A 24,994-nucleotide genomic window follows, 5' to 3' on the forward strand; every position below is an offset into this window, starting at 1 on the left:
AGCGTGTCTCAGCAAAGCTGCAGCTGGGCTGACTTGGCTTCTCCAAGGTGGCTCCAGGGCTGGTGGAGGTCAGCCTAGGGATGCCTCACCCCAGAACTGCGTAGAGCTTTCACTGTGGGGAAGAAGCACCTTTAGCAGGCAATTCCCTCTACAAAGGGCAGAATCTTTCTTCTTCTCTCATGTAAATTGGCCACCCAAGGCTTATCTAATCATGGATATAAAGCAACAGGCAGCCTGGAGGGTGATTCACCTCACCTTCACAATAAATGCCAGAAACAGGTGAGATGAATCATCTTCAGTTTATTGGCTATAAGGGTTACATAATTGATTGGCATAGCAGCTTTAAAACTGCTATGTTTAAACGTATAAATGTAAAATGTTTTGATGTTTAAAACTGTAGCATAAATTCAATTGCTCGAGTGCCTCAAACTATCTAACTTCACTTCTCTATTCCCCCAGCTCCATTTACAGTTGGTTACTGGCTGGAATCCTAATGTATGTAGCACTTTGAAGGCTATGGTACACTTCTTCATCTTCAGTTTTGCAAGAATAATATGACAATTCCCTGATTTACAAAACAGCACTAGTCAATAGTTTGGTGATAGGGCAAACACAAATAAACAGTCCTGCCCTCAACCTCTAATGCAATCTTCTGCTTAGATACATGCTAATGCCTCTCAGTCAGTTTGACTTGCCTTCTATTAATAAACTTATCAGTAATATATCCATTAACTGATTTAGTTGGTATGGAAGATGTTAATTATTCAAGGAGCCATGGCAGGACCCTGTTACAGCGAGATAATGCACACCTCTGATGTGGTGTGAAACACCAGGTGGAACCAAATAATTTCAGAAACCTGGACAGTAGGTTAATTTGCAACACTGAATTGTGTGGTCTCAGGAAGTGGATTGAAAAAAAAAATAATTTGAGAAACATTTAAAGGAAATTTTAAAAATTACTAAATCTTTGTAAGGAGGCTACTGAATTATTCTGTGGCTAAGTCATGAATTGTAATAACAGCCATGTTCTGTACAAAATGTGTTAATAATTTTTGTGGTTTTGAGTGGTAATTTCAATGAATCAGTGAATGAATAGGTAATTAATTTATTCAACAAAAACTTCACCGATTCTGGCTTGGAATAGCAACCTGTCCTTCTTTCCAAGTGAGAGAGGTTTTTCTGTTCCTTTTTTGTCCTTAGTGAGATGTATGGCATATCATTCATGTATGGAAAACAATCAAATCCCCCAAACTCAAAAACTCATACAAATTCCCTCCTCTCTTATCCCATGGGAAAGAAGAGAGGTTAGGCTGAAGCATATGCAAAAATCCTGCCACAGCATCTGAATGAGAATAAAACCTCTGGAACTGCTTCTTACATTTCTGAAGCAATATGCTGATTTTATACATGCACATCAAAGTACTTTCCGAAAATAAATTAGTGGATTTTGCAAAATCACTTGAAATTATTGCTTCTTCCATTTTACTCATACTGGGCAGAGGCTGCAGAAATTCAATGTCTCAGTGTCACAGAGAAAGCCTGATACAGTGCCAGGGACCTTGACTCCTAGACTTGTGAGGAAAGGTTACAGGACCATTTAAATTCTGCCTGTGCTGTTAGCTGATAGCTTATTTCACTTTTGCTATTTATTTTCCTAATTTAATGGCTAGAGGTCGTATGTTTAAACAAGCTCCTAACAGCTTTTGTCCTTTCCATTTACTACAAACTTCCTCACTGAAGTAGCTGCAGAAGTTAATACTAGCTGTCCTACAAAATATCCTCCTACCTATAGAGGCTAGGCATTATATCCTGAGTAGAAGTATGAGGATGCTGAGCAACTCTGACAACGAACCCTGGAGAGTCAGGGAAAAGAGAAATCTATTTTTACTTTTGTTGTCACATTAACATTCTCAGTTCCTCTGCTATGACGTGCAGAATGCAGGAACAGACCCCAAAAGAAACTGCTGGTGTTCAGCATTGTGCTCACCGAAGTAGAAGAAGCAAAGGGATGTCATCCTGCTGAAGAAGAGACTGACCCTTTAACCTTAGCTGTTCCCACTCACATACAGATATAGAAATGTAAGCTACTCAGCATGATGCCAGTTAATTTAAATTACCTAACATCCCAAAGGGCAGCTCCCTGCTGAGGAGCCTTTTCTTTTCTTTTTCTTTTGACCTTTTAATACAGAGTAACTTTTCACAAGGATAAGTCAGATGGTCAGCTTGGAAGTATTCAGTTTCTGTGGCCTTTGCAGGTTCGTGCAAAAGGTCACCCCAGACTGCATTCTGCTGAATAAGGGATTAGAAAATTTCTAAATTATACTGAGTGGATAAATCCTCAGTCTGTGTAAAATGATGGAGCTGCACCATTGTAGTAATTTTGCTCCTGCAACTGAGTTACGCAATAATCAAAACTAGAAGACAAATTTCCTTCTTCATGACTGCAATTAATTTCTTTCCACCTAAGCATCCAAGGTGCTGTCAACCCACAGAAGCTGCACCATCTTAACCAAATCTTTCTAATGTTTCTTGCTTCCCTGTATTAGATTATGCTGTGCTGCCTGAGGTGACAGCACTGAATTTGTCTCTTTAGGTCATAGGGTGGAGCACGACCTTTGGGGCCTCCTAGGTGCATCCTATTAGGCTGCTCTGCAGCACCACAAGATCTTCCCTGCACTGTGACATTCCATGACAAGCTGTTGTCTGGCACATTAAGGGGTCTCAAACCCCAGGAATACACCGCAAACAGAAATTATGATCATTACAAGAAATCACTACAAGAAATATTTAATGGAAGAAATTAGAGAGATTGCATGTTTAGAGATGACTTAATAGATTTTTGGAAAGGTATATAAATAATTAAAGCAGCACAAACTAAAGGGTTTATGAAATGTGTTTCCATTTTGCACATGGGATCTTTGCCTAGGTATGATTTTGTCCATAATGAGAGAAATAGTAATGCTTTCCCTGTAAATGTGAATTGATGTTTAACAAATCAAATATCCCATGTATACTGTAGACCTGCATTTAGTTTTCTAGATCCTTTCCGTTCTGGGATTTCTTCCTCTTTTCTTTATTTTTTGTTATTTACACAAGTTTATGTTTATGCCCCTGTTCAGATCCTCCTGAACTGGCAGTTAAGACACTGAGTAGACTCAGCTTTGCTTGAACAGCTAACCTCCATTTCTTGATTTTCAGCAACCTGTGGGTCTTGCTGCCTGATGACTGTTTATTGCATATCAGTAATTTGTCTGGCTCTGTATTCTGAGCTGGTGTGGTTGGGGGTTTTGGAAACTTGGCAATACCCCTCTGGCACCTCCTTTGCTGCTGGCAGGTGCCTCGGGCTGCCCTGATGCAGTTTGAACCCCAGGAAGCTGCATCTCTGATGCCTCCTGCAAATTGGTTTTCTCCCACTGAATTCTCTGAGAAGCCACTGCTCATTTCAGATGAAGTACATAAAAGGGATTTAACTCATTTTTCTAAGGTTTCTCAAGTTTAATACATTATGTTATTTGTTAAGAAAAGGTCTCTCTCTTTTTCAGTTAATTTATACAACAGTCCTACATCATTTTAGCAGGGCCTCTGGAAGGTGTTAGGTAGCATTTGGAGCTCCTACACAAATAAATCCTTAGGGACTTGAATCAGACAGCAATACTATCTTTTTTTTTTTTTTTTAAGGATCCATGTGGTGATTCTGTCTTCCTGGGCTGGTGGGAACAGATAGTAGGAGCTATGTATATAAAGCACATAAATTTTCTGCTAGAAAGGGACTTTTCATCCTGTATATTACACCCGTGAAGAAATCAATTAAGAATATATTCTGCTTAGTCAAGTGAACAGATTTTTTTGAAAATTATGACCTAGATCATAGCTATATATTTTCAGACTTAGTAAAGAAGGTATGCACTCAGGATCAAGGTGAGAATCAATAAGATCATGAGCTGTGGGCTAGTGCACCCAGTTTAAAAATCTGTGCAAGAATACACCAGAAAATTTTCCTTGTGTCACTTGTAGATAATTTAATTATAGGCCTCACAAGAAAATAAAGTATGTTTTTTCCTTCTCTGCTCATGATCTCCTATCAACTGATATTTATCTGTCTGGTTCCATCTGTCCTTGCCCCCCACTCCCTATATTCTGCACTTTTTAAAAAGTTTTTTTGCTTTGAAAGGAACAGGCACCCCTGGCCAGGAAATGTTTGACCTAGGGCATTTACAGGAGAAACTGAGGCACCTCCTCATAATGATATGGGTTCCATATGAATTATCAGTATATTCTAAATATATCTGCTGCTAAAGCTCATGTCTTTGAGGAAGGACCTTTGGTCTCCTGACAATGGGAAGTTGGCACTGGCTCTGTCCATGGCTGTTCCCACTGAAACTGAACTGGCCGAATTTCCAGCACATCACTTGACCCAGACCTCTTCTGTTTGCCATTTGGCATCCATCTGTTTCTTCAGTTCAAAGTGCCTGAAGTAAGGTGAAGACTGCATTACAGCTCCCAGGGCAATATATAACCACAGCCAGTCTCCTCTCAGAAGGAATGAGCTGGTTTAATCTTAAATATAGCTCAAGAGGAGCAGAGATCAATAGATGGAGAGCACGGATGGTCAGGGGAGTAGTACCTATGGCAAAAAATGCAAGGAAGGAAATTATTTGGCACTGGTATTTAAACCTGTGCATTTCCTCTGCTCAAAGAACTTCAGTTTTATCAGTCAGGGTTCCCCAAATCTGAATGCCAGGTGGCCCAGCAGTTTGCAGTAATTTAGTGAGGCTCATCTGGAGATGGGCAGAAGTAAAATCATAAATTCCTCGAGCACAAACTAAAGAAACAGAAAGCTGTGGTCAGGGATTGAAGCAACTCACACATGCTATGGGGCTGCACAGAGGGGGCCCTCTAACACCCACTCATCAGTGGGTTACACCACCTTGCTACACCAATTGACATCCCATTTCAGAGCCCTGAGTTGGCTCTGAAGTAAAGTTAAAGTTGAGTTCAAAGCAATGCAGCTGCTTCCAGGAGCTGCTGTGCATGGGGCAGGACTGTCAGGGGAAATAGTGATTTCTCTTTGAAGTCCTGCTGCTAGATGGATGCTGCTTGTCTCATGTTACTGTAAGCATCAAGTAACTTAAAAGCAAGCTTCAATTTACTGAGCAGAGGACAACGGGAGAGGCAAAAATATTTGTCAGCTGTGCTAATGACTTTTCTGTAAGGCCTACGTGTCTAGAAAACCAAAGAACTGCAAGTAAAATTGATTTCTACAAATAATTTCCCAAGAAAACAGATGCACTGACACTGGGTACCAATTAGATTATTGGCAAGATAAAGTGAAATATAAAGCATTTGGGGTTTGGGTTTCATAAACCATTCAATTTTTAATCTGATATGTATATATACATATTTATAATTTAAGACATTTATGTATTTATATGTTTATATATTATACAGAAAAAAATGTTATATACACTATATATAATTGTTTTACTAGGATATAACTGAAAATATAATTGTTAATAGGAAGGAAAGACTTAATATGCACAAGACTTAAGCTTCTAATCAACGTTCCTCTTATTTTCCTCTCTGATCAGTGAAACAGTACTATATCCAAGACATATTCTACAGTGAATAGTTTGGAGACCAAGTTCTGCAATTCAGCTACGGCATTAACAATTTGGGAATGGCTCAGTGCTACCTGAGCTATTCTGTGATATTCTGTGAGCTATTCTGTGATATGTTTGGCAGCAGGGAAAGTACAGAGCAAGAATGATGGTGCAAGGAAGTCTGAGGTTGATCACATGGCTGATAAGATTCCTATCTGCCTTTCCTTCCAACACTGGATGGTACCACTTGCCCATAAATTATCTGCCCTTTATCAACATGCATCACCCTAATATGGTTCAAAATCTTGACGGGAAGTTAAATTCTCTTATCTCGGTCTCTGAGGCTGCTGAGACGGCCAGAAGTACACACCACAGTGCAGTAAAGTGTGAGGTATGTAAAGCCATAGCTTTACAGGTATTGCATATTATGAATGTGCTTGCAATTATAACCACATCATGCAATTTTGCTTACAATGTGCATTAGCCTTTGCAAGGGAGAATAAAGTCACCTGAAAACATGTTTAAGGATATCGTGGTGTTAGACATTCATTGCAGCGTCTTTCCTCTCAAAAATGTCATTTGCTGGCAAAGCATGTCTATGCACCCTGGTTATATACTGGTCATGAAAATTATCTTCCCCAAAAAATATCTGAAAACAAATAGTTTTGTTTTCTCATCATTCTTATTAAAGTGAAGAACTGTTTAGCACATACACTGAGTTTATATAACCAATGACAAAATTTTGATTTTTCTGGAAAGATCTAACTCTAATGTCATAATTTAAACCAAAATGAGCCTTTCTATGCCATTATTTCTCACTGCTTACCTAACCATTGTTTGTCCTCCACATTTTATATTTTACGAATCAAATCCTTCACTGTGGAAAGGTCCCAAAGAAATTAATAGATACCTGAAAATTGGCAGTGTTCTGGAACAGAAATACATTGCTCCAAAATCTTACATAAATCAAAAATTATATGTAATATCTGAACTATCATCTGAGGGTTTTTTGATTACTATTCTATAGCACTCTATAGATGCATTTGTCAGTGGTAGCTGCATAGTATTATGAAATGAGGGTGATGTAAGAATTAGTATAAAATGGAATTGAACTGAATCAGAAAACGAAGTTTTCCAGGAGGGACAGGCTCTAAGTAAATTGAGCTTGTAAAAATTCTGTCATCAGTAAAGAATAAGTCTGAATTATAAACACAATCTAATTTTAAAAAGTCATCAAAAATTAAACATCTTGTAGCAATACATTTTTCTTTTTTTGCATCACTTGTACAGTGCTCTAAGGATTGGCCATTTGGATATAAAATCATGTGCATAAACACTACATGGTTTTATTTATCTTTTAAATTGTCTTGTTTGGTTGCAAAATAATGAGTATGGTTGGATTATACTTGTAATTCACTTGACTGCAGAAGGGTGCTTTTTCTCTTAAGTGCTCTGAGACTAGTATTGATATCTGCTGAGTGAATTTAACTGTAATGTGTTCTGTATCTTGAAATACAAAGTTTTCAATGTGACCCTTGATCTTTATAACTTCTGATCTTTATCATGTTGGTAAGAAACTCTCACCAATATATTTGAACCTTCCAAGGGCACACACTTATAACCCGTTGAAAATCTCAGGCTTTCATCTAGAAAATCCCATTTCCAAGTGATATTTAAGCAGCTAGCTAGCTAGCTGCTAGAGGTTTACAGTACTGTTTCCTTCTATTAAGCAAGCATTCATGACCCAAAGGTGCAGTTTGTCTTCTGAGAATGATGTAAGAGCAAATATAGTCCACTGGAATGGTCCCTGAAGATGGCTATGAAGAAATGTATTGAATATTGCTGTAGAATGGATAAAATCTAATTGAAAGGGTCTTCACTACCTTTCATTTAAATTCCAGTAGGTTCTTCTATGGATACAGATGAATGAAATATTTTTTTTCCAAATCTAAAGACTTATCTAAGATATCTGAGATGAGGTTGAGCATAGTACAAATAACACTAAGGTTGTGGGCTTGATCCTCAGATGGGCTTAACACTTAAGAGTTGGACTTGATGATCCTTGTGTGTCTCTTCCAACTCAGAATATTCTGTGATCTTTACATCAGGCAGGAAAAAAAAAAAAACAATGCTGTGCTTCCCTGGGATTTTTACTGTCAAGCAGGATGAATGGATGTGTGTGTGCAGATATGTGTATACAAGAGAGAAAAACCAAGCTGCAAATCTCAGCACAGAAACAGCCTGCAGAGGAATCACCAACGTATCCTGATTATTCACAACAACATTGGGCCCAAGAATGACCCTGAAAGAAGCTTTGAAGGATTCGGAGAAAAGGGGTTTGATACCTTTGGCAAGGAAATGGCCTCTTGTTGCTTGAAATTGTATGTTTTTGAAGAAAATAGAACTGTGTACATTTTTGTTGACAGAATAACATCAATAACAACTTCTAGCAGGAATAACCATCAAGACCTCAAATTTCCAGCCAGCTACTAAGATCACAGATGGAAACAGCTTTGTGCAGGGTTTTCCACTTCAGTTACATGCTCTGGACATGAGTGTCTGCTGTGTGCTGAAGACACACTCATCTGCTGCACATTTCTGGTCAAAACACGGTTCTAACTGAATGTTAGTCCTGATGATTCATTACCTTGCAATTGTTTGTGTAATAAATTTACCAAACCCTCATTCAAGCAGTGTTGATAAGCAAAGCACAGAACTCTTCAAACAGTACCAGAGATATGTGCTTTCTTTAGCCCTAAGCACAGAAGTGATGCTTTTGGTTATCTTTTATGGAGTTTGGTATTAATCCCTGTATGTTATTACAGTAATATCCTGTAACAATGTGCCTGTAACAACTAGCAACAATTACTACTATTACTACTACTATTACTACTACTTCTACTGGTATTACTACTACTATTTAAAAAAACCCTCTTCCAAACATTTCCCTTCGTGGTGATTATTTGAATGAACATTAAGACACATAAATGAGGTCTTGCCTACTTGGAAAGATTAAAAATCACTTAAATCCAGGCTGAACTCCTCTGACAGCCAACTAAAATAAAACAGGCTTCCCTGGACATTTGCTAATCCCAAATGCCTGAGGTATCCATTTAAGTGTAAGATAAATCATCCTTTTCTGATATTTTATTTATTTATTTCCTTTCCTTTCTCAGGTGAGCTGATAAAATATCAATTCTAAGAGATCTAATCCCTGTATCAGAACTGAGACAAAGTATGAGGCTCCTAAATTCCCTACATTCTGATTCAAGGCAGCCCAGTGCAGGCTGATCTATCTGGCCAAAAGACTGTTTCTGTATTTTTACAGTAGACAGTCATTGGGAAAAAAATGCAATAATAGACCCAGATGTATATGCTGAAAATTAGGAATCCCATGCATCCCTGGGGTAGTACTTGGAGTCCTTATGGCTGGGCTTTAAGTGTGGTGTCACTGTCCTCTGTCTGCGTGACTTCTGTCCTTCAGATGGAAAGTGAAATGCCATTTATAGAATATCCCATGATTCATAAGAAATGCAATACTCAATAGAAAATTACTCTAAAGGTCTGATTTCAGTTTAACATATCTAGCAAAAGAATTTAAGTTTCCAAAGACATTTTCAATGGCATTTCTGTTTTGCGAGACAGTAATTAAACAACGAAAAATTAGTAAATAATGAAAATTTCAAATAAAAGCAACTCCCATTTTAAGGAATTTTCATTTCTTAGCAGCTCTCATTTCTTCAAAGTATTTATTCTGGACTAATCTAAGCATTTCCCTGGAGAAATGGAAGACCCATAAGGTTTTCAGTCATACTTTTGTAAGAAAAGCTTTTTTGTCATAATCCATACTCTTTGAAATAAAGTGCTATCAATCTATCCACCTTCTAGCAGTCACTCAGTATTAGACCAAAGCATAGTATTTATTTGGATTATGATTCTGTAGCTCCGTAATATATGATGACATAAAAAACACATGGTTAGAAAGGAAAAGCTGATGAACTCTTCATTACATTTGCTGTCCTCATTTAATTTTACAAACTTTTCAATTATCCTTAAAAATCTGTGGAAAGATATGATTGTTTCAAGGACAGTGCTATTTTTGTTTTTACAAAGCAATGTCTAGAGTCCAGTCGTAAAGATTTTGAATGCCAGCTTGGTACAAAGCTTATGAATTCTCACAGGTTATTGAGTATTTGAGGAAACCGATCCAGGCCCAAATTGAAAACACATTATGTAAGTGTATCTGGCAAGAGAAGAAATGAGATTTATTGATTAGGTTTTTTATCAAATAATACTTCCCATGGAAGTGTGAAGCTCTCTATAGGACATGCCTGATTGCAATCACAGACCATTAAAAAAGGAATAAATTGGCTTAAACACATAACAGCATTTACAGGATATACTGAGCAGTGGTAAAATAAAGGATGTCATAAATTGTGTGCTGCAGCAATTTTCAAACAGCCAGTCACCTCTGCTGTGAACCTTACTGTATTTTAATTGTTCAAACTGTACTATTATGAATCTCTTTCTTTAGGAAAAAATCTCAGGCTTAGTTATTGGAATGCTCAAGGTTTTTTTAAGATGCTCGCCATTGCCTCAGCTTAGACAACAAATTCTGCCTAACCATAAAATACTAAAACCCCTGCATATTTACCTAATGAGAAATTTTCAAGCAGCCCTTATGTGCTGACACCTATCCATTAACACATAAAGTGAGAACAAACCCTGGCTAATTACTCTTAAACTATAGTTTTATCAATGCTATTTTACTGGATTTTGTTGAAAAAGTAATTTAGAAGCACCCCATCCCACTGGCAGGTGTCAGTCACATTACCGGATTGCACATAATCCTATTCCAAACTACAGGTGAAAATTTTTATTTTCTTAGGCAATATTAGAGCTTTACTGCATTTCTGTATGAAAGACCTCAACAATGCTCTAAAACTGTTACCATATTTTTAAAAAAACAGTAAAAATGGCTTTTTTGTACAAACACCTACAAGGAGGAGAATTACATTTTTCCTCCTCAGTAACAAAAGGCCAGCTGGCAATAATCTACCTCTGATGCATCTCGAGTGAGGCCAGAACCTGTGGATAGCTCTAGCTGTACTTCAGTAAATTCAGGGTTTGGCAGTAATAAATCTATTGCATTAGAGATGTCAGGTTCTCAGAGATCTTCACTGGTGCTGTCAGAGAAAAAATGAGCTTGAGTATGGCTGGCCACACTGCCCTCACACCACCTTTGCAGGCTCAGCTTGGCTTCATCCAGTCTTGCAACACACCAGCTTGCATAAGCAGTGATTTTATGGATATATTTTGTTCTCAGGTGCCTTGGAGTATATTGCCATAATATTCACTTGGTGCCACTGCATTGTGTTGCAGTTTGTAAAATCTTCTTGGGGTGTTGTCCAGCTGTGACAAGAAAGAGGAGAACTTTCCCTAACCCTAACCCAATGAGGTTTTGGGTTAAATATTGTAGCTAGCACTTCAGAAACCTCACTTTTTACTGCCTCTAGATTTCACTGGGTGTGTTACAAAATGTATGCAATTTAACACTACTTATAATTAACTGGATTCTTCCTTTTTTTAGAAGATCTAAGAAAATAATATTAGAAAATTTAAAATAAATACATACTCATATAATAATTATATTTATAGAAAAAATATATAATTATCAGCAACAAAATAACAAGAATTATTCCTATTATCCCATTATTATTATTATTGTTAATAATAATAATATTCAATAATATTCAATAAGGTATGTCTGTATTCTAAAACCCAGAGTACTGAATTAGCAAATTGTACAGTCTCTTGTTCATTTGGTGCATGAAGGCCTAGGCCACAGCTGCTAAAATGAACAATAAATACAATGCAATAGAAATGCAGGTAAATATTTACATGTAATTAAAAGTATCAGCTGGAATTACACAGATGCATTAGTGCAAATCTAGAACAATCCTATGTATGACTTGGTAGAGGTAGAATGCAGAATTGCAGCAGTTTCCATGAAAGATTCTATTCTACTTCTATCTTTACATTTGTAAGAAAAAAATATTATTAAGAGTATATGGTCTTGACTGAGTACCAAAAGTAAAATTATTGAAATGAGCTATGGGATTTCATTTTGGAGCCAAGAGATTAAACACAGTTACTTATCAGTTTCCCAACAGCTTAGTTTGTCACTCATTTGCACTGAACTCCATAGTCCAAAATCAATATACTGCAGCTGCAGAATAAATACAATATATGCCCTTGGACGAGGAAAACATGTGGTGTGTAAAATGATAGGTATGATGATCAAAGTGAGAGTGAACAATAGATTTTTATTTTCTTCTTTCCCATACTGTTTCCTAATAAAGAGGAGTTAGCACTGTAAAATGGAAAGTGTTTTCTCCTGTATATGTCCATTCTTCATCTCTCTTGCTGCATCTGTGAATACAAAAAATAGATGATGGAAACTCTTGGGCTTGTTAAGAATATTGCTCTTAATTCTGTCCAAATAGGGATATTGTGCATATACTTCCACACATATCTTATTACTCCCCTATATACACATATATACACTCAGGCATCTACCCACAGAGACATATCCTCTATGTATGTTGGGAATGGAAGAAAAGAAGAGTATAAATAAAATTTTTGTATGCTTATTTGACTGATAAAAATACCAGTTGTTTATAGATGAAATAAAAGTTTAATTAAGCGAAAGTATGCAAGGAAGTACTCCTATTTTAAATGCCTTATGAAGATTATCTAATTAATCCCTACAACTTCTCCAAGTCCCTTTGTAATATTTCTCAATTAAGATACTATTTACTCCTACTTCTGGCTAATTACCATGGATGCAAAAGAAGAACAGAACAGTCCCTCTGGTCACAGCACATCTACCTGCCACAGTTCATTTTTCTGCCATCTATCATCATTCTTTATTTATAGATCTGAGGTGATTTTAAATCCACATGACTTTGGGCCCTTTTATGAAGGGTACTTAGATAAATAAAGATGCTGATAGATGAGACTTCAAAATACCTTTTTCTGATTCCAGAACCTGCATTGAAAAAACATAAAAATGCTGTGTAAGACAATCCTCTCTTCCAAAGAGCTCTGAATATCAGCTGACAAAATGTTATCACCGCCTGTGTTTGACAATTTAATGTATTTTTCTGTGTTGCTTGTTCCTGTCACATATTTGCAAAGCCACATCTTCTTTCTCTCCCTCCCTTTGCCAATGCAAGTTCACCTGTCTAGCCTTCTGCTTTCTGTGCCAGCCTATAACATTTGAACACTCAAGTGACTGCTATGATGTCAGACCAATTTAATTTTTGCAAAGCTTCACGTGATGCTCTCTCCTGTGCAATTAACTGCATTAACTGTAAACCTTTCTTTTGCCCTCTGCAGTAACGTGCAATAAAGAATCATTGCAAGCATTTAGCAACACAGGCTACTAAAAAAAAAAAAAAAAACAAAAAAAACCCCAAAAAAAACAAGAGGAAAAGCAATGCTGGATATTGTCCACATACTAATTGTGTCAAAAGGAGAGTAGTTGAAAACAGCCAATGAAAAAGCTGTAAAAAAAACTGGGCCTGTATCTGCATTGACTTTTGCAGCTGACCAGGTCACCTAGAGCCATAATTTTGCACCTTCATGTTATCATGCACTATGATTGTATGACACATCTTATTTCTCTGGCGTAACTTTGAAGCACAGGCATCCTAAGTAACTGCCTATGGAGCTTCCAGTTACTCCACTGATGGAAATTTTTTTCCACTTTAATTCCCAAACGTAAGAAATACCCCAACATCCCACAAACCCTGAGAGAAGACCAGATCTTTTCCAAGGGACAAATCAACATACAAATCAAACTTAAAAGCAAGAATAAACAAGCATACTAAAGTTCTCCATGCTAGATTGCTGCAGGAAGGCAGGATTTTGTAGAAGAAAGGAGACTAAAACCCCAAATCATGTTAAAAATAAAATCCTGCTTTTGCTCCCACCATCATTTCCCAGCTTGCCCCTGCTCCTCTGCCACACCTGTCTCTCCACTGAAGTGGTTTCTCTGCAGCTCACAGCACAGAGATGTCTCCTTCAAAGAGGTTGCAGAGAGGCCATCACACAAAAATTACTGTAGTTTTAGGCTTCATTAACCTTCTGTGGATTTAGTACTGATGGGCTGGTAGGCACTCTGCTTACTAAACCACTTCATTTATTGGATGCTATACAGGCTAACACAATGAAATATGTCACCAGGCACCACTTTCACAAAAGTTCAACCTAGAAGAATAAGTAATAGGTGGAAGAGATGCAAGTAGTTCAGACAAACTTATGAAAATATTTTACGTAGATTTTGTTTCACGAAACTAGGGTGTTGATGGTTTCATGGCGTCCTTCTATTTCTCTCCTTCTACTCTTGAAAGATCATGGTAGTATATGAACGACCAGACAAGACCTTCAGTGGATGATATTAAAAATATGGAAAGAAAAGCAGCTTCTCCAGGAAAAAATATAATTGGAGTAACTTCAGAGCTTCTCCATCTCTCCCCATCATTTAGAAGAACTGGATTGTCTAGCCATAGAGATCCATCATGAACTGGTTACTTGCAGGAACCTCAGCCTCACTATATTGCTCAGGCCCATTCCTTCCTTCTAGTCAGCTGGAAGAGTTTTTGCAAGCTGTCAGAAGCAAAAAGAGAGAGAGAAAAAAGGCCAAAACCCAAAAACCCCAAGCCTCAGCTGTTTCTTAATGTTTAATTAACAAGGGACTGAGAATCAGGCCTCAGACTTCCAGTGTGAGTGGGTGACCTGCCCAGTCACAGCCAGTGGTCTCTGGAACGCAGAGATGTTCGTCTGGATGGATCACATAATAAGGCAGCCTCAGCCAGCTATCGGAAGTGCAGCCAAACACATGCTCATGTCAAAAATAGAAATTTGTCTGAGTAGTGTGTTGGCACTGCTTTGACAGGTATACGATTTATAAACCATTCCTCGAGGGGAAAAGGAAGGCAAATTGTTTAAATAAAAGTGTCGGTACTTTCATCACCCTCTTTCCTGGGCAGTGTTTTCTGACCTGTGGCTGCATTCCAGCACTCTCCAACACTGGAGTGCTTCTGAGAAACTTCTGTCTCTGAACAAAGTTGGGGGCTGTATTTCTGGGAGTTAAATTATAACTACAACTTTGAAGAGAACTGAATCCCCCCTGGGCTGATAAAACAACATGCCATAATAAAAATGCAAAGACAGAGCAATATTTTGGCTTGAGTTTCCTGAACTTGGTGCAGTTGCCTGCTTTCAGCAGAGACTATGTATCACCAGTGTCAGTGATGGCAGCAGCTCGAGTGCTGTCCCATGGAGGAGGAGGAGGAGGTTTGACCTTGTCTGCTCTTCACACATCGTCCCCTGCCTGCCTGCCGGTGCTGGTCTGACCCAGTGGGGTGGCACTTACACTCAGGAATGACTGGGTGCCGGCAACACCCACCGAATCTTCACTTTGCTACTCAGGGGCATGCTTCTGCAGAGGGCCAGCAGCTGCACTCTTTGGTGCAGATCGATTTGGCTTATTTTACAACTGAGGGTCTTCACTGGATCCACACACAGGAGCTGAGCTTAAGTGACCATAAACACTTCCCTTTGACCGCAGTGGAGGAGGGCTGGGAGCCAGAAGGATCATCCACCTCCAAAAAGAGCAGTCAGACTTTTCTCAGCAGCACTTGGAAGCCAGGCATCACCTCCTGGCTAAATTCCCTTGGAATTCTCAATTTAGAATCCCACTGTGTGAACTAGTTTTTTGTATTTTCCTCTTTCACATCTTGTTGGTGTTTTCCCAGCACCACATGGCAAGGCCTTGGCAGTGAGAGGAGGGATGCACTGGCTGTTTGCTGTGGCATGGACCTGGCTGTTTGCTGAGCACTGTGCTGCCTCCCGAAGTCTGTCCCTTGGAGAGAGTGCATAACCGTGGATGATAGGCACAGCCAAGCCCAGAGTGTTCTTGTGAAAGACTTGGCCTCTGCTCTGAGTGTGAAAATGGGGCTTCTCTGCAAAAATGGAATTAGCCTGAATCAGCCTGTCTTTCACGTTTCTCTGCAGTCAGTTGGAACACAAAAAAAATCCGCAGTGGTGCTTTGGGACACTCTTTCCCAAGGCAAAATGGATACCTCGGAGATAATAAACATTATGCTTCATCCCCCAAGCAAACACATCTAAACAGCAGCGCATTGTAAAACATTGACTTCTATTGTCAAGGTTGCCCACTGTAATTCCAATTGCCATCAAAGAGCTTTTGACATTTTATCTCAGTCAATGGAGATAAACATTTTGTGCCAATTAACTCAATTAAAATGTGGTGCATTACAATAACAATTAACAGCTCCAGTCTCTGCAAAATCCTGTTTACGAAAGCATTTTTTTGCTAATCTGTGACTATTATGAGGCTTGAAGCTTTCACCTTGTGCTGCACTGCCCTCTTTGGCCTCTTTTACAGTGAAAAGTTAGGTTGTTTTACAAAAACATAATCAACTTGGCATGCCCTCTGCTTCAAACATACAGCTGAAGACATCCACAGAAGATTAAGGGATATAGGTCACAATTTTCCAAAACACAGAAGAGATTTAGGAGACTTTCATCAAGACTAAGACTTCTAAATAACTTAGCTGCATTGGCTAAGAGAACTCCATTTAACCTCAGTGGCATTTGAGCCTCTTGGTCCCCCAGCTTCGTGAAAAGCCTCCAGCCACGTTTGATGGTATGTCACGTGTCTGTCACCTCTGAGTGCAGGATTATTCATGACAAGCAACATGACATAAAGTAAAACTAACTTAATCTACCCTTGGATGGGTTTCACACAGGAGAAAAATACTTAATGTGTCCTAGCCCTGCCAGAATTTTATAAATTATGTAAACCAAATACAAGGACTTTGATTTAAGGGCAAAATCTTTACCAATCTATAACTTCATTGACTATGATGTGAGCCTTGATTAAGAAATAGCTGTAATTTAAAGAAGTGTCTATGGCTACATCTGATTTTAATGGAGTTGATGGTCCTATTCATAAAATCTAGCCAGTCACTACCAAGCATTAACACTTGATTCTGCTGCCTGCTCTGAAGGGATGCACCAAAAGGTTATGCTGATGACTGCTCACCTTCCACGGTCAGAGTGTACTAAAGGGGCCTACTACTTTAAAAGTATTTTAAACTGCAATCCATATGATTTTGATTGAAAGTCCTGTGTGTGATACATGAACACAACCTACCACTAGCAGGACGTAATTTTATTTACATGTGGAAAGTAAAACACTCCAAGAAAATCTCTGAAAAATCAGAATGTGATAAAACCAGTGGGGAGAGATGTGAGTTGCCAAGAAGAAGTCAGATCAAATTAATATAAAAGACGCTTAAGACTTCCACTCAGTTTAAACACACATTTTAAAACTATGGGCTAGTTAACACATTTATATACATATATACATATAATAAACAACAGGAAATTGCAAATTTAAGCTGAATAGGAAGTAGTTGATTGGGACAAAAAGTTAAAAAGCAAGAGACTTAAACAGTGTCCATTAGCCTTTTTCTTAGCGGTTTAGTTACACATTCAAATAGGCACAGTTCAAAATAGGCCTGGTAATTCAGACATATTTAATTCAGCTGGATTCACCTTTAAACAACTTTATTTACATCTTCTAAATTATTACCATTTATATAATTTGCAGGAGAGTTTCCTCTGTACTATCTCACCTACATGTAGAGCAGTTCCTTTAATTGGAAAGCAAACAAACAAACAAACAAAAACTCCATAAAACCTTATTTGTATTTTCACTTGCCATTTCCTCTGAGCACTTCCCACCATACTGCTGTGGCAAGTCCTCTATACTTATCACAGTATTGCCACATTATTTTCTACATCCTGTGTAGTGCAAGGGGAAATAATTCACATTGGCTGCAGCCACAGGCTCACATGTGCTTAGCATTAATATAAAATCAAGGACACATAAAATCATATAATATTAAACTTAGCTGTAATATACAGCCAGTTTCCAGTGTTAATATCCACTACATGTGCCTAACATACTGAATTTTTAAAAAGTATATATATGTAAACAATGTGGAAGACATATCTGAGCATATATTTGCACATATACCATGCTGACAGATATTTATACACTTGTATATATAAGGAAATATACCTGCACACGTTCAAAGTGAGGTTACAGAATTTTACTAAAAACTTCCTAACTGGCGGTATTGTCAAGCATTTTGCCGAACTCTGCTGCTGTAGAAGAAAACCCAAAAGAGAGTGGGGTTAAAGGGAGGAAGGTTGGAAAAATAGTTAAGGCCAGTTCTGAATGAAGGAATGCCTCAGGGTATGAGATTCATTTGTCTTTGTACTAATGGGTTTATGGCTTTCTTTTTAAACAGCCAGCTGGGGCCGGGGAAGGGGTGGGGAGGTGAGGAGGAATCGCTAATCCCGGTTCCTGCCCTCCCCATCTGCCGTGGGCCAGCGAGGGGCTGGGGATGAGGGGCCGCTGCCTGCCCCACTGCCCGCTCCTCCGCCTGTCCCCTTCTCTGCCTCTGCCTGTCCCCTCTGCCTCCTCCTGACAGCTCCTCTTCCTGCACGGCTGCCCCGCTGCCTGTCCATGTCCCCGCTGCCTGTCCCCGCTGTCCGTCCCCGCTGCCTGTCCCCCTGTCCCCACACCGGACCATCCCGGAGCGAGCCACCGGCCGTGGGAAGGTCCGTAGGTCACAGCCGTGCAGGACACAAGGTGACATTGTGCTGAAAAGCATCGATCTGGTGATTTGTGGCCAAGGGAGGAATACGTGAGACACTAATTTCTGCAAGGTCACGGCCGACACAGCGCACCCTGCTTAGCAGGGCCCCGGCTGAGTTACCCTGGATTTGTGCTGGAGTGTTATCTTCTGATTTTTACATTTTCCTTCCCTACATTCACACAGGGCCAAACTCACCCCATTCCAAGCATTGCTTTGCCTGTGTAGGCTGTAAGCATGCTGTTTTGCTAATCTGCATGAAAGTGCCTGGATATGGAAGGGAAACAGCAAGACATCTTATCTTTGAAGGGATCTTGAGGCCTTTTGAGTTTACTGTTGTTGCAGTCATTATTGTTTAGCATATCCTTGAAGGTTTGGTCTGAGGAACAGCTGGTGGGAATGCAATTTAGCTTGTTAAAATGCAGCAATTATTTGAATATACACCAAGCAGGAAAGCAGAGGCAGAGTGAATTTCCTCTGCTAAAGTGTTACAATATGGGTCTTCTTTAGGGAAAGAAAAAAAAAAAAAAAAAAAAAAAAGAGCAATATAATCTGCAGAAAAAACATCACAAAAATAAATTCAAGCACTTTCAGGCCTAGAAGCAAATTTTTATGTTGCTGTCTACAGTTGTTCAGCTACAGCTTAAATCTAGTTTATTCTTAAAAGTTTTGTGTGGGAGAGTGAAGTGAAAAAGAAGTACACAAACCAACCCCCAGTTTGTCAGGGGGTGATAGGCAAAATCTCTGGTGTAAACATGGATGCTTCTGTATGTGCTTATTCACTTGGGGAGGTCTCAGGGGTATTAACCTGATGTTGACCAGCATGGCGTGTCAGTACTTGCAAACACTATTGCAATAGGAGCAAATCACAAAGCACAGATGGAGCCTTGGAGTGACCTTTACAGTTCAGAATTAGAAACAAGGATGCCACAAGCAGCAGCAGTATCACAGTGGATGAGTACAGAGCACAGTGCAAGGCAGTTACAGTCCAGTGATTTCTAATCCCTAAGTCACAATCCACTGCCAAAACTCAGTACAACGGCCCCAGCAAAAATTTTGGCTGTGAGCTGTGCAGGGCTGTGAGAGGCACAGACTTCTGCACCTCTGCCTGTGGTCCTGGGGCTGCAGAAACAAGTCAGGAGTATGGCTGTAGCTCTTGACTGTATTGGCTGGAGGAAGATGGAACTGTCAGCAGAATATCCGCAGGCAGGGAAAGCAGGCAGGGGAGGGTGAGCACTGGGGAAGTGTGACACACTGCTGTTTTTCTGAACTGAGACCTACAGGCACAGTAGACACACTGCACTTGGCCTCGCACGATCACCCTCAAAGGATATGGAAATTATGTCTTTCCTGAATGCAATCTATCCGCTCTGGTGGGATTAGAAAATGTGTGGAAGGGCTGCCTTGGCGCAAAAAGGCTAACGCATCCTACCAGTGCCCGGTGGAGCCTGCGCCACTGTGCCCTTGAGTGCTTGCCAGCTCAGATGCAATGCCTACCCAAACCCTTCCTGAAGGCTGGTAGCTCCGCTGGCTTCCTTTCACTGGCCAGGAGCCAAATGCCACAATTTGGTTAAAAGTATCAGGGAAGACCTCCTATGGGGCTGGTTACTGAAACTCAGAAATATCACTGTTATGGAGTGGGCTAGCTGTTACCAGATCAGCAACACATATCTGCTAACGCTGCACATTTCTTTGCATCAGGCATCATTGACATTTTATCCACTGGTTTATAATAACTCTTTCAATGCCACGGGCCTGCTGCAATTGTTTCACTATCAAGTCCCCTCAAAAAAATCAGGTGCAAAAGCAGGGGCTTGCCGGCTCTAGCCAGTGATATCCTTCCAGAGCTTGTGGCATTTCCTGCCTGTAAATGCGTAGCAATCTGCCACTTTCCAATGGCATTCCAATTAAATTACATCCCAAGCGGCTAGCCACGAAGGGGTTAACACTGAAGCAGCCTTGCTTGGTGGATCAAATTCTTGCAAGAGCAAAGCTCTCCTTGCTTTGTTCTTTAGCGGGATGCATTCAGCAAGAGCAGCCTTAACACTGGGGTTTGTTGCACTCCTTCCACCACCACCCTTGCTCTTCTCCCTGAATTCAAGGCAGCACAGCTTCAGCAGGGCTCCCTGTTTGCATATCAGAACAATCTCACTCTTTCACGTTGTCCCAGAAGCAGCTTCACACCAGTAGACTCTGCCCCTGTGGGGCCCCGGGTCAGGGACAGCAGCAGCCACCACCACTTCTGTGCTGTCAGGCAGGACAGGAGGAATGTGCCTGGCCTTGTCACAGGGGAGGGAAGCCTTCACTCCACAAGAAATCTGAACAGATGCCACTTAGCTGGCTCAGAAATTACTCTTCTGTTGCTAGCTATTGCCCAAGCAGCCTGTCCAAGCATCCGGCGCTCATCCCAGATCCCTTGCATACCAACAGCTTTGCCTTTTGTGATCTTGTACACACTATTGGCATCTTTAAAACCTCAATCAAATACTATGTGAAAATAGTCCAGATCATTCTCTGGCATTGGATCCAGCAGGCAGGGGATAGCCTGCAGCTGTGCCACAGAGCTGTGCCAGCCCCAGCCCTAGATGGTCACATCCAGCTTGTCACCAAGACTGCTCTCTCTCTCAGACACTCTGGCTTCTTGGCATTTCTTTGCTCTTAAAACCACAAAAAGAGAGTCCTGAGTTTATGGCAGTCAAAAGTTTTCTAATGTTTATTTCTTGGAAGAAATTGCCTTCAGCTGGAAATCTCCATGTCTTATGGCACATCCTTAAAAATGTAGGAGTTAATGACATCCTATCCCTGAAAGTGTTCAAGGCCATGTTGGATAGGGCTTTGAGCAAGCAGGTCTAGTAGAAGGTGTCCCTGCTTATGGCAGGGGGTTGAAACTAGATGAACTTGAGGATCCCTTCCAATCCAAACCATTCCATGATTCTATGATTCTATGACATCTTTGCACCTATGCCAGATACAAGATGCTCTCTGTGGAGAAGCTGTTGGTAAGCTGAACCGCTGGGAGTAGAAGGTTCCTGGGATATGCCCAGTGGTGTCAGCATGAGGCAAGGGTCCTGGAGAGGAGCTGCTCTGCCAATGTGATCACCCACAGAGCATAGAAATTAATGCTCTCAACAGCAAATACTTTCAAAACTTAAAATATAATCAGGTATACATCTGGCCAAATATCTGAGGTGTTGCAATGGAGGATATTTAAAGACTTTAAAGCACATGGAAGCTTGCAAATTGAGGACTTTTTGGGAGCCCACTTTGAGAAAACAGACTGCCTGGCAATTTTCAGATATATGCAACCTGAGTAACAAAATGTGCCTCAATCCTCTGGACAAAAGGCACTGAAAACAGCTCCTACAATGGCCCACTCTCCCAGGTAAGCAACTTGGGTCGTCTTCAGAGAAGCAGAAGAAAGTAAGTGAACCACCATAACCTCACAGATCCATGCAAACACAGCAGGGCTGCGACAGGGGAGGGGACAGTCCCACTCCCCCCTTCCATTGCCTGCTGCTCACCTGCACTACATCAGGAGGCCAGGTCTATGTCCTCTTTTCGACCTGCTCAGGTCTCAAGAACTTGGTCAAGCTCCCTGGCACCAAACCCCGAAGTGTTTCAGACTGCTGGCTTTGCTTTCTGTCAGGCAGGGGACAAAGGGGGAGGCTGGTAGCCTCTGGCTCTGTCCTGAAACAAGCCCTGAAGACAACATTTTAGGAACCCTGAGGCATTGGTCTGACAGTCAGATGCCTAGGCAAAGCCCACTTGAAAGAAATGGGGCAATGATCACAATAGTGCCATCCACATTCCTCTGAGTGTCCAAACCCATTTCCTTTTGCATTCTTCCTATTAACAGTTCATTTACTGTGAGCATTCTTCTGAGTTTTTAGCAAAAAACAACTCGTGGATTGGCCAATTTTAAGCTAATATTTGAGTGCTTTGACCTGATGTGCATTAGGAACTCAAATTAAAAGAATTTGTCTCACACAAGCCTGGCAGAAGTTCATAGTGACCAAGAGTCCATGACCAGCCAGAACCTATTCCTGGCACCAGCAACCAATGGCTTATGCAGAAACTGAAGGTTATGAGGAACTAGCTGCAGAATTATCTGACAAATAATTCGTAGCCCTGAGCAAATTTAATGACACATATCTCATCCATGTTTAAATTCAAGTCTGAATAAAGCTAAATCATTGCAACTGGGTACACGTGGAAAACAATTCCTCTTTAACAGGAAATTCCAAGCTTTCAAGCTAAAACCTAAACATTCTCACTGCTTTCAGAAGAAAGACACGACATTGTTAGATTGGCTCCCTAAATCACTTGCACCTAATCAGAGATGTATTTTTCAACAAAACCTCTCTTAAGGAGGTAAAAAGAAGGAGCTCTTATATTTCAGCAAATTCAGGAACTTTCTTTAGACTCCAGAATGATCTAGACACAATAATGTAAATATCTATTTCTTCATAGCTTTCTGTAACAAGCAGCCCAAGGCTTCCCTCAGGCCCATTAGCTGAATATACCTTTGTAGTCCCGGGGATGATCAATTCTGCCTGCCAGTAGTATGAGGCAGAAACCTGAAAGGGTTAGACACCACACCAAATCTTTGTTTGCTTTGCATTAGAGCTTTGACTCTATTGGGTCTGCAACATTTTTACCCCTTTTTTCATCAATTGCTTCTGATGAATTTAAGATTTGCTATCATGCAGGCTACAGATTTAGAACAAATAGCCCTTTCATTTAGTTAATACCAGCAGCATAGCTATAAAGCTGTAATAGTTTACGGCTTTCAGGACATAACCTGCAAACACAGACAATACAAATTATATTACACTGTGTTTTATTGCTCTTTGAGGCCCACTAAGAGGCTCAGTGCTGTTTCATAGTCCAGAGTAGCAGCAGTTCTTTATTCTTTTTAACACACAGCTGAAAAATACTCTAATTCTGTTTCAAAATGGTGTGTTTCCTTTTTTGTGAGTCTGCCCTCAAAACCACATTTACTCCCCCCACTGCAGGCTGCAATAGCGCTCTCCGTGCAATTAAAGGGGAGCAACGTGCACAGGGAAAAACATCGCCTCCACAGCACCGTCTGCACAAAGAGGGCCTCCATCTTGAAAAAGAAACAACAGAAAACCGCACTATGATAATGGCTTGCAAAGACATGACATCTGAGAAGGAAAAAAACTGGGGAATTGCAAATCCTTCCTAAAACGCCCCTTGTTTTTCCAGGTTGTGTGCTCGGAGGTTGAAAGGATCACAAAGGCGGCCGGCGAAGCCTCTTGGCCCTGCCCCTTCCTCCCGCGGCCTAAGGCTGCGCCCAGGGAAGCAGAGAGGAGTCGCCATGTTTTCTTTAAATGGAGGGTCTAAATAAAAAATGAAGGCAATAGAGCTTCAGGAATTGCAAAGGGCCAGAGGGAGTGGGTTGAGCACAAGCCAGGCCTGCCTTTTAAAATGTGAAGAGGCCATGTCCTTGTTCCCGCTGCACCTGCTGCCCGTGCAGCACTGTGCTATGGCAGAGGCCGGCAGTCCGATCTGCATATCAAATAGCTGATTTGTAGATGAGGTCATTCATTTTGTGGCCGTATGTTTGCTGTGGTGGGGATGGGCTGTTGCCTAGCAGTGGGCCACAAAGTCCCAGCAGGTTTCTTGAGTCAGCAGCCATCCTCTGCTCCCCTCACCACTCCCCTGCCCTCATTGACAATTCAAACCCAGTTTTGACCTTAATAAATAAAGCTCCAAATCGTTTGACTCGTTCCTAAGCTCAAAGCACAGATGATGTGCTGTGAATTGACAGCTTCCTTTGATGATGCATTGGTTTGGTGACTCGATAAGCAAAATACAGATCCAGAAACCTTGGTACCATGTGAAGGGAGGAATGACGGATAGTGCCTGGCTGCAAAAACACCCTCCGAGAGGATGGGGCTGCTGGGTCCTGGGGAGGCTGCTCCACTGCTGAAAGATGGCAGAGGGGATTAAAAGATCAGTACCACATTTATTAAACTATTTGAACACGTCAGAAGGGGTTTTGTAAAATTTAAGCTAGTTTTCGTGTATGACTCTCAGAGAATCAGTTTTGCCTTTCCTGTTAATTTTGACAGCCACTTTACATTGGGCAACACTCATTTGAAACACTTTTTAAGAGGTATTTTCTTCTTTCAAACGTGGCTAAAGCTACTTACTTGTTATGTGCAGCACACCAAGCTGGTGGAAACAGAAAAAGAAATCAGTCACCGTTTCAAATTAAAAAGAGAGAAAAGAAAAGCAGGGCGAAGAAGATGAAAACACTGGAGTACAAAGCTGCCTTTAGAAATTGCAATACATATATGTTGTCACCAATTGGTGTCTGATAAGTTGGCAGAAACTGTAGTTTAAGTGCTTTTATTTTAGGAGTGATCTGCTGACAAAAGACACATGTGCAAACCATGCCATTTAGATGAAGGAGTCATATTTACTTTTTGCAAAGTACAATTTATTTATTTTTTCCAGATTATAATGTTTTCTAGGAAGAAAGGAGTACAAAGACCCCTCAGCCCTAAAACAAAACCAAACATCTCAGCACAAATTGGAGCCTTGATAGCTCAAAGCAAAAGCCTCACAAACATCTATTAGAAGCAGGAAATGTCTAATGGAAAA

This window comes from Zosterops lateralis (assembly GCF_965231275.1).
Source record: "Zosterops lateralis genome assembly, chromosome: 3".
Classification (NCBI taxonomy): domain Eukaryota; kingdom Metazoa; phylum Chordata; class Aves; order Passeriformes; family Zosteropidae; genus Zosterops; species Zosterops lateralis.